This window comes from Mycetomoellerius zeteki, unplaced genomic scaffold (genome assembly GCF_001594055.1).
Source record: "Mycetomoellerius zeteki isolate Tzet28-1 unplaced genomic scaffold, Tzet1.0 scaffold82, whole genome shotgun sequence".
In the NCBI taxonomy this organism is placed as follows: Eukaryota; Metazoa; Arthropoda; class Insecta; order Hymenoptera; family Formicidae; genus Mycetomoellerius; species Mycetomoellerius zeteki.
In genome coordinates, this window is record NW_017257851.1 from 441,275 (window position 1) to 458,100 (window position 16,826).

Here is a 16,826-nt window from a genome sequence, read left to right on the forward strand (position 1 = left end):
CCCCCCCCCCTCTCTCTCTCGCTCTCGCGAAGTCAACGTGGATCCTGTACCAACTTTAACGAAACATCCTAACGCGGATGGTGCGACAGATAGATCGTGACAATTGTGACAATTTTGCGTTTGACACGTGTGCGACAATTCATTAGCGCGTATTTACGACCGCGCTCTGACTTAGTTAATTGGCCGCGCGTACGCGGCACAGATGTGTCACGGCGACAACCCGACTGGAAGATCAATTAGACACTGTTAGACTGTAGGAGATTCATTTCTCCTAGATTTTAGAAGCCACACTTTTGATTAGAGACCCTATAACAAAATCTGGCGACAAGCGATTTTATCATAATCTTATGAGGGAGGAAGATATACTACTATTTTTTCTTGTATATATAGACTATTTTATTCTAACTTATACAGTCGCAGTTTATTTCATTAGGATTATAGAGAGACAGTACATATACATATAGAGAGATAGTATATATATATATGTGAGTGTGTGTATCTTTCTCTCTTGTAGGATTTTGACAAAATCGCTTGTGGCCAGACTCTGTTAGAGTCTCTACTTTTGGTTGACGAAAGAAATTGTCTTTGTTTGCTCTTTACGCTCCCTAAGAAGATTGAACAATCTCTGCGAAGAGGATAGAAAGTATGGTACTGTATGACTCTTTAAATCGAAAATCCATAAGGCAAGAGGAAAAAAAGAATTAGATGCTGCATTTACACGCCTCGCCATTTCAATGGATTTATCCGCCTATTTAAGGTGCGTTTTACATGGCTTCGCGGATTGACGCGCGTTCCTAGTTTCCATTAACTGTGTATTACGTTGTTTTTTCGGGATCAGAAAAATGCACCGCAATAAGGAAATGTACATTTGTGATTTGTTGCCTTTGATAAATTGGCAGAGAAAAATCCCAGTCTTTTAAATTTTTGAAAGGATCCCCCATGAATTATATTGGATCCCGGTGAAATGAGTTAGTTTTTACATGTAAAGAGTAGTTTATATAATGTGATAAACAAAAAATGTCAAACACAAGGCTCAATGGATAGTTTCTGAGCTGATATCAGCTATATATGTTTTGTGAGCACAAGTTTTATACTTTTGATATACTATAGTTTACAAATTTATTATTAAGCCTTGTGTCTATATATCTTTTATTTACCACATTATAAGCTACATTATACGTGAAAACATAACTCATTTCACCGGACAATTTTCCATATAATTAGTACGGGATTCTTTTCCATATCCTCTTTTTCTCCGTACTCACCTTTGTATTACAATTTCATTTAAGAAAAGACATAGATTATTTTCTCGTCGTCGTAACATCGCGCAATAATATAATATAACACCGTAACATGTCTCCCTAACTCCTTCATCAGACGCGATATGGACATCCGAAGAGCCAGGATTTCGCCAGTATAATCTACGGGGTCTTAAACTAAATCCGGACGTTGTCGAAAAGGCAGGTGGAAATCCAACGAGCGAAGAAGAAAGGGTGAGGTAGAGCGTCTTCGTTCGTCGGCAAACGGCCAACATGCAAATCCTTTAGGATGGCCCGGAAGGGATTTCGATGGCGGAAGGGTTTTCAGTTTATCCATATTAATGCTTCTAATTAAGCCTCAGACAACACTTTGTGTTGGCGAGATCTACGTAGAATACAAACAGGAAAACACGTGTAGTGAAGCACATAGCAACGCGCGTTACAACGCGAACGAAAGGGATATATTGATTTGGATTTGTGTCTATTTGTTCATTTGGAGAGATATACGGTTGACTCTGGAAAACTTAATTCAAGCGTCGAGATATGAAATATTGAAATCTGTGAGCCGGCAGCGAACGGTGCAAGGCTTGCACTGCAAACGTCCCAACAAATTTTCGAAATCAGCTAATTTAAAGGAATAAGCTGTGATAGAGGAAAAGTATACGTTGCTCTGAGAGGCATGCATAATCTTCCAACTTACGACGAGGATAGGGAGAGAATTAAATTTATGCCAGAGAAATCAGGAACGCGAGATTGCGTAAAATATGTTATCATATCTACAGAATAGTTTATATAATTACTGTGTGAATGTAACGTCATATGACGCGATATTTCTCTGTGGCGGGGCAGCAGAAAGATAAGCGTATAAGAACAATTCGCTTGCACTGCTGTGAAACTATTCCCGTTACGTTTCGCGAGGATGTAATATGCGCTCCTGTCGTATATCCGTAACACGTGTCGCCGCAAAAGCATAGGATCCATACAAATCTCGAGATTACTTGCACAACTAGTACACGCTGGAAATGCTAGTATTTCTCGTATTTTAACTTTAGAGAAGATGCGAGAGTGAGAACGCCCCACAGACATATTACGCGGTGTAGTCTTAAACTCTCCAAGGAGGTAAGAGGCTGGAATATCGCTTTATACCGTGTTTACTTGCATTGGACATGCCAATGTGATATTACGAAGCAAGACGTATAGCAACAGACTTCCTGCTGTGTGTCGAATTCCTTGATTAACTGCTATTCGTTATTCTGTTAGCATATCGTGCGACAGCTCATCGCGTGAAAATATTTTATCGAAATTCGTTTTTAAGAAATTATCCTTCTATGGAAATAATTATGTTCTTGTTTATATTATTTACATATTAATTAACACAAAATTGCTAAATGAATCGTGTATATATTTCTGCCTGTTGTAAAATCTATTTACGATTTATTCATCTATTACTGAATTCAATATATAAATCCCATTTTTGGTGGGATGATTTTCCTGAAATTGAATAAATAAATTTCTCATGAAGATTACGCGCGGATATAAATTTTTCCAAAAGTTTGTATTAAACTTCAATTAAACTTGCGCGTAAAAATTAAATTGGGCATAAATCAGAAAGTATTTGCTAAAGTTTAAATCCGTTATAAATGGGAAAGTGCACACTTCTTGCAGAGTCATCTGTACGTAAGAACAAGTTAGACGAACAAATGTGTCCGACATACAGCTGCGATTTTATTTCAGAAAAACATCGGGGATGAAGCCAGGAATCTCTTTTAATTACGGCCGTTCCGATACGAAGCAAAAATGGCAGTGTGCTATCGATTCCGCGGCTGCCTCTCCGAACTGGAAATCTCAAGAAATTAAAAGTAGAATTAGTTCTCTCACATTTTGTCCCCCTTCGATCCCGCGTCCCATTTGTACCACCCTCCGGCAATATATCCGCCGTCGTCGACGAATTCGACGTTGCACACGAACGAATTAGCAGTAATGGAACAAGCGTAAAAGGAACGCGAGTAAGTATAATGCGGCCGTCAACTACTTTCGCAAACAATTATTTATCAGCACCACGAAACGAAGCGGATAGCTTTAATTAAAGGCGCGTGTACACGATCAACTGAAGAGCTACATTTCAAGAATCGTGAGTGCTCTTACGGTCCCTTAACATTTATCTACCATGGCTTTAATTATCGGCGTTCCCCGTTACGCGAATTGTTTGACTCGCGAAGAAGAGGACGATTAAAGAGTATAAATGGCTATTGTAAGCTAGACAAAAAATTGCTTTCCGGTTTTTTACTAATCCCGGAAGTAACGCGTTGAATGTTAAAAGTGATACAAGATCCGCGGTAATCTTCCTCGTACGTAACGAGAGAATCATTTTCTCGAAGGCCAAGCTAACAATGGAGTTGTAAATGCGATATTAAACTCTTGGTTTTTTATAAAGTTTCTAATGCGCGATTACGTAATTTTGTAGCATTCGTATACTATATAGTTATATGTAGTTTAGTATGTAGTTATGAAGTTTAACATGCAGTTAGTTATATGTATAGTTATTAGTATGTTGTATGTAGTATTATACAAAATCATAGAACAACTACACAAATTAGACCATAGATTAAAACATAAAATTAACACCGATAATTGTCGGCTTATCACATTTTTAACGAGAAATCTGCGATTTCATAACAAATATTATAGTTTTACCAACATTTACGCAGCCTCTTATTCACACTCACCTGCGTAATTCGATATGACATGTACAAACATACGTGTGTCTCACACCTTATCATAAGTGTTTTTATCATTATTTCTCAAGCGATATTTTCTACTATAAAGTGATCTTTTTGTATAAAATTTTATTTGAAAGTTAAGATTGTAGAACCGTGTTTGATAGCAAAGCTTTATCGTCTTATGTTCCTTTAATAATTCTCTCATGATTCTTCTCTTAATTAATCTCTCGTGTTTCTTAACTCCCAATAGTTTGAAATTAATTCTTCAACTTTATTAAATTTTGAGATATTTAGGTTCTGCAAGGATATTTAGACTCTTATAAGGAAAGATTTCTAAATCTTTATGTTTCATCTCATTAGAATATCTCTTTTTAGTTTATCGATAAGTACTTAAGAATAAATTTTTGAAAAAATTTGATGAAAAATAACGTCAGTCTTTTCTTTTCAAAAATTTCAATTCATTTTGATTGTGTGTGTGTAAACAACAAAACTATTTTATAATAAAGACAAAAGTTCTCTAAAATTATTGATTGCGAAGTGTGAATAATAAAGTTTTATTTCTCGATTAATTTCGTATTTCTTTTTATTCAATAGAAATTTGATTAAGATATGTCTAGCAACATATTGCAACATATTTAGTATTATAAATTACAAAATTATATACAAGAAAGATAATAATTAAAAACACATTTGTTACGGGAAAGTCATCAAATTCATCAAAGAATTTGTTCCTTATTTTTTCACTAATACAGTGTATTTTATATACGAGTATGTGAATACACTTTAACTGTTGTAATTCATTCGTTAATAAATTCATCACAAGAATTGTATTTTAAGTCTCTACGTATAATAACAATTACGATAACAATAACACGATCGACAATACTGGTTTCATCTCAGCGAAGGCATGATATTTCGCGATTAGTTTCGCGTTAATATAATGCACGCCTTTGTTTATCAGGCTCTGTTACAACCGTATTCCCATTAACTAAAATGGAACAAAGGATTACTTCAGGACCTAATTAACTCCTTGCGTGTGCCGTAATAGTGGTTACCCTTCCTCCTCGATCTCTTTAACTCCTGATCGCAATGAGCACGAAAGGAGGTCCATGCGAAACGAAATTTCGCGAGGCGGAATTTTCGGAATGTACGTTGTCGACAAGTTTCGCAAATCACGTGGCTTCTTCAACAAAGATTTCGCATTCTTGTAACTGACGTAAGCAGGCGTAGAATAATGAAGGTAGCGCCAAAATATTCTACGCATGTGAGTTTGGGTTCAACTTAGTAGCGAAGTGGAAGATACTTTGTTGCTTTAGTATTAACTTTCAGACATTCTTGTAAAACTATGTAATTGGAAGCTCAATAGTTGCTGCATTAAATAACGAGACTATTTGAGTTTTATATATTAATCTATATGCTTAAATATTCTTATACATATTGTATGTCTTATAAATTATTAGATCGGATTAAAATAAAAAGAAAACATTTATATTACCTTTCCCTTTATAATAATAATAATAATAATAATTTTCATCATTTTATTTTTCACGGAATCAATAATTTGTATATATTTTAAAAAGGTATAATAAGATATTTAAATTTCCATACTTTGAAGAAGACGTTGTGATGTATGTGAATGAACAAATTATTAGTATCAGAAAACGATATTAGTATAATATAATTAAAAGGAAGTTCGAAAAGAAGATTAATTATCTAATAATCTTTATCATTATATATCATGCTCCATTTCACTTCTGCCACAAGCATTTACTACAGTTGAAAAATTCGATGCAATTCCACGCGCGAAACTCTAGTCGAGCGTCCACATCGGGCAGGAGTGGAGTTAACTAATCGCGAGCTCAAATTAACTCATTATTCTCGAGTTTAATTTCCGCGGCGTGCCTCATTTTGGCAGAATGAGAGGGCACGAAAATAAACTACGGATATCACACGGCAAAACGAGGCTTCGCGATTCGACGAGCACACAATATCGCGATGAGGAAAGAGAGACGAACTGAAATTTGCACGGATGAAATGTGAGATGCTTTCGATGATGAACCTACTCGTGAAATAACTCTCAATTTGTAAGAAATGAAATTTTGTGAGAAAATAATTGACAATTCTTCTCGAAGGACAAATTTTTTATATGAAGTTAATTGAGATATACTGAAAAAAATGATCTTGTTGGATTAAATAGTAATTCCGGTGAAAAATGAATGAATCAGAATTTTCTGATTAAATCTATTAGAATTGATGACCATGACTTGCGTACATAGAACAGTGCTAAACACATTAATCTGCGATCGTCGTTAAGTTAGACAATTTAATGAACATCCAAAGCGGAAAACCTCGATGGATTCGATTTATAACTGACGAAAAAGTAATCCTTGTGCTTCGACCGAACAATTCTTTGTACCAATGTCGCTTTATGTAATGTAGAAATCTCACTTTTGTTACATGTCATATTACTGAAGAGAACCCTAAACGTGGGTCGAAACGTTTATATTATTTATTGTGTGTATTAGATAATAAATCATGATTCGCGCAACAATAATTTGCGTCAGCTCTCATAGGCTTTTCAATCATTATTGATTTATATCATTAGATAGAGCCTATACAATTTTGCGATATCTACTAGAATTCTAATTGAAATAACTGATAAAATTCTGATTAATATAATTATTTTGGTAAAAATAAGAATTCTAATAGATTTTACCAGAAATATTGTCTCAATCAGAGTTCTAATTATCTCAACTAGAATTCTAACAAATTTAACCAGAAAATTCTGATTCATCCATTTTCAATTAGAAATTTTTTTCATGTATTTAATTCAAAATTTTAAACATTCATTTCTTATGTTGATTCGTTAGATATATGTATAAAATGGCCGAAAAATTTCTGCTTGTAGAGAGTTTTTGTAGATAAACTAAATTATATTTGAGCTCTCTATCTTATCAGAAATATATATGTAAGTAACGGGCAATTGAGAACTATTACACAGTTTTTAATAGTGTAAGTTATATAATAAATTCTTCTTACGATTTTTACATAAAAAATGATTTTTACATAAACGACAATTACTTGGTTTTTTATGTAAAAATCGTAAGAAGAATTTATTAAATAATTTACACTACTAAGAACTGTGTAATAGCTCTTAATTGCCCGTTAGTTACATACCTACCAGTTTTTATACAATAGATGTTATATTTAATTACGTACAATGCGTTAAAATGTTATCATTTTTCTACAATATTCAAGTATACAATAATACTTTAGTTAGTGATCATTGAGAAACATTGGAACAATAAACAATTTCTTGATACTTCAATGATTAGAAATATTACGTTGTTATAATTTAAAAAATCCTCTATTTCACATTATTAATATCTTGAATCGTAAAAATATAATACCGATAAAGTAGACTATATACTCTCTAAATCTGAATCAGTGGATAATCACTGATATCAGTACCAAGTATACCACTGCAGGTAATCAGTGAATTAAATGTGAGATTCCTAACCTAGTTAATCTTTATTATGTGATCTAACTAACCTTGTTTTAGTGCTTAAATTCAATGAATATGGTATTGGAAAATTGAAATTAACGTGCAAATATCAGTATTTTAGTTGTATAATGCTCAAACATTCTTCCTTTTTAATTGAACTTCACTGATTATCAGTGTCAAGTATGCCACTGGGTAATTAGTGACTATCCACTGATTCAGATTTAGAGAGTAATTATTAATTTTTTAAGTGTCTCTATTTTTTATATTTCAGAACTACAAAATAAAGTCTAATTTGTTTCATTATATAATTGAGTAATTATGACACTTCTCTCGTACACTTCTCTCATGTTTAGATCTTTTATGAACGGTGGATTTGTATACGCAAAACACAATACTGCAAAAAATTGTTGGAAAGCGCATTGCATGTAATGTAAAATAAATATTGCTTTATAGCAAGCCGCCTAGCTAGCTCCACCGAATAAATAAGCGTAATAATCCACATGAAATTCTCTGCGTATGCAAAAACCACTAACGCGTGAATACGTTTATGACAACGAAATAACAATCGGGATAACGGTGCTTACGCGAAGTAATTGAAAATTTTACATGAGCTTGCAGAATTCTTTATTATAAATTGACATCATTTTCTAGCAACGCTTAATAAACATTAATTTATCATATTTCGGGAACAGAACCAACCGCAATTTTCATATATATTAATCGCTTTGCTGAGACAGCTGGTTTATTAAAATTCCACAATATACTTAGTAAGATATTTTACTTTATATTCATTTGTTGTTATGAACATTTGTCATTCTGAGCAATAGTTTTTAAAATATAAACATAAAAATTATATGGCTAATTAAAGATTACGATCATTTAGGTATCCATACTCTCTAAATCTGAATCAGTGGACAGTCACTAATTACCCAGTGGCATACTTGGCAATGATAATCAGTGAAGTTCAACTAAAAAAGAAAGAATATTTGAGCATTATATATATATGACTAAAATACTGATATTTGCACGTTACAATTTCAATCTTCCAATACCATATTCATTGAATTTAACCATTAAAACAAGGTTAGATAGATCACATAATAAAGATTAGCTAGGTTAGGAATCTCACATTTAATTCACTAATTACCAGTGGCATACTTGGCACTGATATCAGTGATTATCCACTGATTCAGATTTAGAGAGTAAGTCGCTACGTGTCGATAGTAAATACTGTTGTTCGTAATCTACAATTAAAGCCAGTTTTAAACTTTTATCGTCTTTATACTTTAAAAAGTATTACTCTAAACAAGTGGCAAATACTTTTATAATTTATTTTTTTAAGAACTTTTTTACTGTGCTATTTTAATTCGCGAATTAAATACTCTGTCTTAAAATTTGCGAATATTATAATAAATAAATAAATTAATTCGAGCTTTTTGTTGTGTATTATGTAATAAAAAATCTTGAAATTATGTTGAGATCTTTATACAGGCAAACTAGTGTATTTTGTTATTATTAATCTAGTGTCTATATTACATCATAATATATAATAATAGATTAAAATAAAATTATTCCAATCCAATGTCATAAACAAAATATCAAAATTAATTAATTGAATATATAAATATATACATATAACTGCCACAGTAAATTATAAAATCATTATTATAATACAATTCTCTTAATAATAATTTGCGAGTAACGTGTTTATGTAATTAAATTTTGTATTTATAATGAAAGAAAATTATACGCTTTAGAATTAAGAGATGTTTTTCTGTGACGTGTGTAATTGCATGTAATGGATTTATTAATTCTAACACTCGATCTTTATACAAACAGAGTATGCAAACAGGAGAGCATGGCAAATAAATGCGGCTACTAAACCAGAAATATTTCCCTCTATTCTAACGCGTATAGATGAACAAATTGCATTCTGCCCCGTTTAAACTTTTCCACCGCGACGATATCGCATTTTCCTGAGAACAACGTGCAAATAAAGCACCAGCTGCTGAATGGGCAGTTTTTATGCCATATCGCAAGATGAAAATGTTCCTGTTTTTCCGAGTCGCATGGTATTTTGAGAGTTTCAAAGGCTTTTCAGAGATTTTTGAAAATATTATTCCTCGGAACTTTGTCTCGAAAGATGAAAGCCGTGAATATATGAAAAAATATTTAAAAATATTTCAACAATATTCAGTAATATTTAAATAAATGAAGCAAAAAAATGTGTGTATTACGATCAATCATGTTTTCCATCTGACACAATGGAAAAGATAAATGCATAAAAAAGATGATCATAACAATTATATGCGAGATTTAACTCTCTCGTTGAGATATGTATTAATTTCTCTCAATAATTTATAATTTTATATATTTTCATTGCTTTTATCTTTTTATATGAGTATAGTAGGGAAAATTTAAAAAAACTGCTTTATAGTTTATTCTAATAATATAAACGTGAAAGAATAACTAGAATAAAAATATATTCAAGCTATTATTAACATCGTTTGTGTGTTAACGTTATTAATATTTATTATATATATTATATTATTTTTTTAGTAAAAAATCTTTTTCTCTTTTTTTTCTTTTTCCTTCTTCTATTTATCAGATATGGGTTTTTTACACACGTTATATACTTGATGAATAATCGCAAATGAGAAATTCCTTGAAAAACAAAGTTCCTCAGAGTCCGTGCTTCATAGACTGGCGACAGACCAGAGTCCGAAGTTGTTATGGCCGATAAGAGACGCACAATGCAATGGTAAATTTCGTTCACCGCGGAAAGTTGCCGCAACGACTTCAACTTATCTTCATGCTTTCCACGCTCGTAAACGTAAATGCGAATGTAAAGAATCGGTGAGGTCAAGCCATGAGATATGCGGCGGCAGATGTGCATTAGTGCTGCAGCTAACCTGAAGAAACGCTGCAATTCTTTCGAGCATACTCGGGCAAAGTTGAAAAAAGAAGGATAAAGTTCTAAAAACTGATTACGCAATATCGATATGTGCGAATTTAATCTTCAATTATAGGTGTAGTATCATTGAGACTCTTGCCATTTATTTTTACATTGTTTGACCCCAATAATATACTTTTTTCTAAAAAATAAAATAAAATTTGATTCCACAATTAATATTGAAAAATACAACAAAGTACATATATAAAATGCAGAGCAATTAATTTCATTTCCCTTTTTTATTTAAGAGTCCTTAGAACTCCACATCCACTGAAATGTTATAAATATAAGGACACAGATATTTTTATATTAAAATATTCCGGTTTTTGTTATTTTTTTTATTCTATCGTTGTTTTCGAATCTCGGGAGGCGAACGGAATTATAAAAATCGGATTATACGGTGTGTATTCTCAATTACAGTTTCAACGGAAACTCTTCGTGAAATCGGTTTATTAGTTCGCAAGCTCGGCGAAAAAGATTTTGAATGTATTTAGCGAGTATCTTACGCGATTAGAGTGCCGTTTGTGTACAGATAAGTATAAAAAGATTTCGTCACGTAGTTTGCAGAATCAGATAGGGTAACTCCGGCAAATACGCCGCGCTGGGATTTACGCCGCAGAAGTCAGAAAAAATAGAAGGAGTGGGAGTAATTTTCCCGTAACTACTCTGTTACATGCCTTTATGTTATATTAGTATTGTGTTATGATTTCAGCTTCTTATTGTTAATATTAATGAATTTATTGTGAGTTGAATCGATTTGTCACTGTAATAAGTAACGCCATCATAAATTATAATCTACATAAAATGATTAATGTAGGACGTGCAAAAGACTTAGTGGTTATTTCATGATACATACGTGTAGTGGAATAGTAAAGCATGTATTATTATGTTTGCATTATTTGTAAATTTTTCATGAGCCGTACATACCCCTTTTCCTCCTATGAGTAGCCATATATCCCACCCTTATGAGATATGCGGCAAAAATACAAGGTTTTAAAAAGTTTATTTTTTAATATGAAAAATAAATATTTCGGATTTCTAACATTTTTTTCATAGTAGTAGACAGTACAAAGTTTTTACTGATATAGTTCGTTTACTATAAACATAGTAAATAATACTTAATAAATTAAGTTTTTGATAAGTGCGGCGTATATACCGGAGTTACCCTATGTATAATATAAATTCATACAGAAATATTTAAACACTAAGATTTGCTTTGATCGAATGTAGGATTTTTCTTGTTTAATTAGATAAGTGTAAAATATTTACAAACAGCTATCAAATTATAGCCGAAAAATATTTGCACAGCTCGACTCACCTGGCGACGGCAGGAAGTGTGAAATTCAGAGCTCGAATGCGACAAGGAGCATCAACAGTCGCGTTGATTAATTAGTGGCAATTATACGGCGGCTCTAAGATAATTAGCGATGCTTAACTCCGTTGACTTGTCCGATCTCATTGTAAACGTTCCGTCGTGTATAAACCGCACATGCACACAGACACATAAACACACGTCAAAGGATGAAATTTCTTGTCCACGGTTAATTTAACAATTGAATGGCAGTGGTTAATTTAGGAGACCATCTATCTCAGTTTTACATCACAGTTTATTACTTATATGCAGGTCATTCCAACGCATTGATTAATATTGCTTTATATTGGTGCTGCTTCTTAGAGTTGTTTAGTTATATTGTCGCCGTCGCTCTTGATATTTTATATCAAATGAAGCAAAAGTCGAAGCGTTGCAACCTAGTTCTTTCCATCGATATTTTTACTTTTGCGAAGAAAAATAAATCACGTTTGAGTCTCACCGTTTGATTTTTCGCACTCACGAGATTGTCTTCGCGGAAGCACATTCGACGACGTGAAGTTATGTGATCACTGAACTTTCTGTGCTCTCAGTATAGGTCAGTAGATATCTTTCCATCGGTCTTTTCGAACCCTATTGCATCGTTGTCCCCTGGCGACTGTTAAAATGTCTAAAAATTCGACAGTCCCGAAAATGAAACTTTGATAAAATATAATTATCGAAATAATTATTGAAAAATCCTGTTGCGTGTATATGTCAATTACGTTTACGATAAAATTAACAACTAGAAATATTTGAATAATTAATGAGGAAAAATAAACTCAATAATAAATGTCGTTTAGCAATTTGAAAGACCGAACAATTAACGTAAAAATAAACTGGATATATTGATTAACGAGATAATGAATCGATTAATAATCGAAATAAATCTATAACAAATATAAATATAATTCAAATATCTAAGAAGACAAATTTGATTACATCTGCGTCCGTTTAAATGTGAAATTTAACGCTATTAATTTAAACAATGATAAAACAAAAAATGTGAAAAGCTAAACTATGAGAACTAAAACGAATTAAAAATAAACGATTAAAAGTAAACCCATTCGCGCATTGACAATCTCAGGTGATTAACGCGTGAAAAAACTTGTAATTAATACGGAAACGACCTGGATATTTAGGCTCTTCAAGATCTTTCTCATAAGAAGAGACTTTCGTCTTTTTCAAGGGATACTCGAAATTCCAAAGGAGTTGTGGAGAAGCACGGACACGATCGTCACATAATTCTTCCGCAGCACGCGTATCGATTCTCAATCACCGAGCCGCGTTATGAGACGTCTACGTTTCGAAGACGATATCACCAGGAGTGAAGTCAGCATTGAAACCTTTCGTGCCCTCGTCTCTATCGAGCGTCGTCGCATATATGTCCATCCTTTGAAGGATTATTGAGAGGTGTGTTTCGATCGACTCTCTCGATCATCGCCGAGTCGTGCACCATCGGGACCGTGCGATCACATCGTTCACCGGTGTTCACGCGATCAATGTGTCTATCAATCGTTCACTATTCACGCAAGCCCGACGACTTGGTGCAGTATCTTGATCGAAAAACGGAAGACAAAAGACCGACGTTAGGAAGACTCGAAGATGTAAGATCGATAATGAATCGAGGGAAGGATACGGTCTTTATGACAGTAAGATGACAGGTGAGCCGAGTGTCATGCTGATGAGAAACGAACGGATGGTTCTTGCGCAAACCGTACGACGGTACTGCGGCCAGCGGCGCGCTACCGCGTTGGGAACCTGTCCCAGAGTGTTCCGTACCGCGGCGCGCGGCTCTCTGCGTGCTAAACTGGCGCAAGCTCTTCTGAAGCCGGGGACGGGACGTGTCCGTAGCGGCGGAACCCACCAGCGGCGGAAACTCGCACAGAGAGGAAGCTCGATTATTCAGAAAGAGGCACGCGGCTCGCGCGCTGAGATACACGAGGGATAAAGCGATGACCGAAAATTCGTGCGCTGATTCCGCGATATTGCAGCAGCTGGTTCAGCCTGCCAGATATTAGCCAGCGACTCCCACGAGTAATGCGATGCACCGTTAAATTATTAATAACGAACCTGATACCTTCAAACTTCAAACGATCTCTGTAGTTTGCGTCTCCACTAATTAATTTGAGTAATTTTTTTAATGTAGATCGTACAGCACACGTGTGCCTAAGTGTGGATTGTTATTACGTCGAATGTGTAATTTTTTTCATTAATACTAATTTATAATAATGCCTATAATTCTCACCACATCTTTTTTATCAAATTCCTCGACCTAAATATATATATATATATATAATGCTGCAAAATACCGATTATTTTGGTTAATTTCTTAATGTAGGACGTTGTAATTGTTATTAAGTGCGAATTGTTATTACGCCAAATGTATATTTTTTCCCATTAATCTACCAATTTCTGATAATGCCTCTTCTCACAAATTTTTATAAAATTCCCTGACCCAAATATATATTGCTGCTCATTACCTATTATTTCAGCTATTTTTTTTTAATGTAGGCCACTGTGCTTAAGTGTGGATTATTATTACTCCGAGTGTGTAATTTTTTCATTAATCTGTCAATTTCTTGATAATGTCCCTTCTCACAATTTTTTTATAAAATTCCCCAACCTAAATATATATTGCTGTTCATTACTTTTAGAATAAAAAAATTTATAGAAATTTATGGAACAGTAATTAATAGGTGAACCCGGAAACAGAATGTTTGTTCATTTTTTTTTATTCGAAGGTACGAAAGAAAGGTGAAGAAGAATAAGTTTTGAATTATAAAACAGAGATATGAATTAATGAATATACTTTATTTCTTAATGCTTTATATAAGTATATCAGTCAGTAATAACGATATAAGATGATAAGACGAAATATCTTTGCATCTCTGAAATTTATTAAAAGATCGAAGTATAACATTAACATTTCGTGATATCTATATGTATAAAGTTAATATAAAAAAACAGTAAAATTGAGGCTAATGAGAGTCAGCGCGGAAATGGGTGCGCACAATATTAATTCATATACAGTAGTTTATAATAAAAGATGTCAATTTATTACGAATTCTTGAATTCTTGAATTCGTAATAAATTGACATCTTTTATTATAAACTACTGTATATGAATTAATATTGTGCGCACTCATTTTCACGCTGACTCTCATTAGCCCCAATCTTACTATTTTTTTATTTTAAAAATAGAGAGTTCGATTTAAATTACTTTTGACTTTATAAAATTAATGTTAAAATATTAAAAATGTATTGTCCTCGCGGACAAATGAAAAAATAAAAATATATTGTTAATAATTTATGGAATCATAGAAAACGAATAAGATAACTGTCCGCCCACTGATAAAATAGTACGGTGTGTTTTTACATTTTATCTCTGTCAGAGACTTGAACGAAATCGAATCGGAAAAACATCTACTGTTTTATGATGGATGAAAATATAAAATTGATGTCTGCGACTTTGTTCATTTTGTACTATTTTACGATTCGAAACGGTCAACAGGATATGATGATTGTATATAAACTTTTTATAAAAGCAGTAACTACTGATGACATAAAGCAAAAACTCTCGAAAAATTAAAATTAATCCTAGTTAATTTAAAATTGCAGATTAATTTAAAAGATTAAAGTGTAAAAAATAAAATAAAAAGAGACAAATAAATATCAGATTTACTATATAACTTGTATTAATATTTACAATTTTAAGACATGGCCGATATTCATTCGGTTCTTGTATTTAAGACCGCTATAGTCTTAACTCTTCACTGCCTATACCGTTTGGTCGCGAATTTACCGGGCTTGGTATTGTGAAAAGTATCGTATAAATATGAACACATTCTAATAAATTTTTTAAATCGAAACACTAGATATTAAGGAATATAACAGTAACAAGCAAATGTGTATGTATTTTTATTAATAAAAAAATTCCGTTATATAAGATAAAAGAAAAGGCTCAGGTATACCGTAATCAATGTCAAAAATTAAAAAGGTAAAATCATTTTTAAAGTACTGGTGACCTTTAAACATTTGAAATTTGAATTTTACTTAATTTTTTTTATTTTGATGATACGCGAAAAAAATATTGCGTATATCAATTTAATTTTGATAGAAAATATAATCGTATTCCTATAAATTAAAAAAAATTGGGTTGTTTCTTCATAATAAGAGTAGCACTGAAGAATCAAAATGTTATAGCAGTTATAGAGTATTAACCTTTTAAAACATTTAAGATAATCTTAAAATAAGAGAGCAGACTGTATAGAGCGGGGCTAGTTGTGACACTTTAAATTATTATAAATCTTTACACAATTATTATAAATTAATGGTAAATGCTTTAAAACGTTGCATATTCATCTGGCTCAATAATTAAGTACTTATAAATCCTTAATATATCTCGTAAATAAGAAAAAAATTACGTTAATTACAAGGATGCAAAGTGGACCAATATGCCCCATCTATGGGGCATTCTCGAAGGATAAGTTGAACCATGAAGATAATTGTTTAATGAGGTTATATATTATTAAAAACATGAAAAGATTATGTGTAGGGGAGACCGGGGTCAGTAAACTATAGGGGTAGGTAGAATAATCGAGGTTACGTTATAAACAAATCGCGCGAGACACGCGTAAACCCGTCTGAGCACGCAGCAGCGATTGCCGCTCAGTCTGTTGTAACATCTCGTTGCTAACACATCTATGATAGAAGTTACGCTACAATTTAAAAAAAATCGTACACCTAAGTAAACATTTTTATTCTTAAAGTTTTTATTTTACAATCATATAATATATAATTGTTTGAGATATTTTATTTCCATTTAGATAGTAAGCGTAGTTCTTACTTAATAAAGTCCAACAGATTTTTTTTGTTTATTTGTCTTTGTTATCGTATATGTTTTATTGTTATCTGTTAATGTTTTTAAAAAATGAACGGATGGGGCTATATGACTAATTTAGTGACGACTCTGATAGTATCTACTCCCAAACTTCTTGAAATGAAATCTCACTCTAAAAGAGTGAAAATACAGTCAGTTT

General features: G+C 32.7%; 1 protein-coding gene across 3 annotated transcripts in view; it reads right to left on the reverse strand.

The window, feature by feature from the left end:
• Positions 1–16,826, reverse strand: part of LOC108729963 (cysteine-rich secretory protein 1) — a 62,349-nt gene that overhangs the window by 39,659 nt on the left and 5,864 nt on the right. Inside the window, exons 1-2 of one of the 3 annotated variants that reach the window (XM_018459376.1) lie at positions 13,132–13,502; positions 11,756–12,416 (exon numbers count right to left, since the gene is read on the reverse strand). The exons of 1 other annotated variant lie outside the window; for it this stretch is intronic. The gene's annotated coding sequence lies outside the window, so the exon portion shown is untranslated. Of the gene's footprint in view, positions 1–11,755; positions 12,417–12,915; positions 13,503–16,826 lie in introns of those variants that run through there. One more of the 3 variants, XM_018459375.1, reaches the window with a different exon arrangement.